The sequence below is a fragment of the Sinocyclocheilus grahami genome, unplaced genomic scaffold, assembly GCF_001515645.1.
Source record: "Sinocyclocheilus grahami isolate Dianchi unplaced genomic scaffold, SAMN03320097.WGS_v1.1 scaffold1829.1, whole genome shotgun sequence".
NCBI classification, from domain to species: Eukaryota; Metazoa; Chordata; class Actinopteri; order Cypriniformes; family Cyprinidae; genus Sinocyclocheilus; species Sinocyclocheilus grahami.
The window spans coordinates 131,550-133,870 of record NW_015507008.1 but is presented as its reverse complement, the minus strand read 5'-3'; the positions used below and the strand labels follow the sequence as shown (position 1 = coordinate 133,870).

Below are 2,321 nucleotides of genomic sequence, written 5' to 3'. Positions count from 1 at the left end.
TGTGAGTGAGTGAGTGTGAGAGTGTGTGTGTGTGTGTGTGTGTGTTATTATAGTTAACTAAAACTGAAACTAAAAACTTTTGTTACTTGAAATGTTGATTGAGATATTTTTTTATTTAAAAAAACTTTATTTCAGCTAGTTGCAAAGAAAACGTTTAGTTTAAGTTGATGTACTAAAAATAAAAAATATTAAAAAAATTAATTAAATTATTGAAAACTAAAAATATATATAAAAACTATAGGCCTATAGATAAAATACAAAAACTACTAAAAATGAAAAAAATATCTGATTCAGAATATTAATAAAACTGCGATTGGTAATATATGTTATATTCAGAGAACCTGTGTAAGGTCATGTCGACGTCATGGGCTGTGTTCCAATCCCGAGTGCGGCGCCTGTGTAGACAGCGCGCGGGGTGTCACGTGTGCTGCAGGGCTCCGCCAACACTCGCTGTCAACGTAGGCGGAGCGAGAGGGATTGAGACGCGGCCAGTGCGACACACACACACACACACACACACTCTCTCTCTCTCTCACACACACACACACACTAATAAAAATTAATTAATTAATCCATCTAAATTCATTTAAATAAATAAATAATTAATAAAAAAATAAAAATCTAACTTAATGAATAAATAAATAAATATAAATCTAACTAAATGAATGAATAAATAAATAAATATAAATCTAACTAAATGAATGAATAAATAAATAAATATAAATCTAACTAAATGAATGAATAAATCAAAAAATAAAAATGTAACTAAATTAATGAATAAATAAATAAAAAAGACTAAAATAACACAAAAAAAGATTTAAATAAATAATATGTGACAATACCATATTATAATGAATAGACACAAACTCATAATAAAGTTACAAGTTACAAAATTATTTTACTGTATTTTACTGTCATGTAATGGATTAGTTATAAATTATCCATGAACTATATAACTAATACCATGTTATTTAGTCATCTATCATGTTAATTTGTTATACACGGGTCAGATAATCCCATATTATCTGGACATGTATCACTGTAATACCATAGTATTTAAATACTTTCATATAAATCATCACGTGATATGATGTGATATGATATTACTGTGTTTATTATTTAGTCATTGTGGTATTCTTTAAAGTATCTAGGGATACGTTGGTCAAATATCATGAAAATACCATAATGGTGCTGTGATGGTCTCGGGGTGCTGAGTTTCTGTTACCACAGGAGGGGTGTTTGAAAGAGTAAACAGGTTTTTCAGTCAACACTGATTAGTGTGCGAGTGTGAAGGGAGCGTTATATAACATGATGTCTATCTCCACAGCCGCTCCTCTGTAATTACCAGCCATTATTCACTCGTTACACCTCATGGTTTCACTTGATCGCTGCTGGACTGGACTTCAGATAAAGAGCGGATTAGATTAGAAACTAGTCTTGACACACAGGGCACGGCAGGCTTCAGGATCAACGTCCTGCTTCTCCTAAAACCCTCAAAAAATGTCTATATAGGCAGCATTAAAGGGGTCATATGATGCTTTTTAAAGATCATTATTTTGTGTATTTGGTGTAACAGAATATGTTGACATGCTTTAATGTTCAAAAAACACATTATTTTTCAAATACTGTACATTATTGTAGGTCCTCTATGCCCCGCCTCTCTCAAACGCTTTGGTTTCTACAAAGCCCCGCCCTCTGACAAGCGCAGTCTGCTCTGATTGGCCAGCTAACCCAGTGCATTGTGATTGGCCGAACAGACACAGTGATGAAGCTGGTATGTGTTTGCAGCACACAAGCCACGGTTAAGACAGCTGACTCCACTGTGATGTGACGCTCTCGCTCTCTCATCCAAAGAGAAAGCAAAACTTGAAATCGCATCATATGACCCCTTTAAAAATTATGTTGACTTCTAAGAGGCTTTGTTTTTTAGCCAAAGAGCAGATAAAACTTTATATTATTTATTTATATTATTTATTTCATTATTTTTTTTATTTACATGCTATTATTATATATTTATATTTTATATTATTCTGCCTTCTAAGATGCCTTCTTTTAGCCAAAGAGCTGATAAGTTATAAATATATAATTTTTTATAATTTTTCTCTTTGCCGAGAAGTGACTCCCATAATGCATTGCAGCAAGTCTGTTTTGTTTGTCATCTCAGCAGTATGTAGCTGTTAGTTCAGATCTGCCGAGTCTAGTTTTGATCAAAGGTACATGTCGTAAACATGCACACAATAATACCTGCTTTTGTCATGAAGGCCGTTGATAAATACCTGTTTGAACAAGCTATTGTGTGTGTGTGTGTGTGTGTGTGTGTG

At 33.1% G+C, this 2,321-nt stretch overlaps 1 protein-coding gene across 1 annotated transcript in view; it reads left to right on the top strand.

Annotated features, from left to right (window-relative positions):
* Positions 1–2,321, top strand: part of LOC107572889 (pleckstrin homology-like domain family B member 3) — a 5,669-nt gene that overhangs the window by 1,084 nt on the left and 2,264 nt on the right. The window lies entirely within an intron of this gene.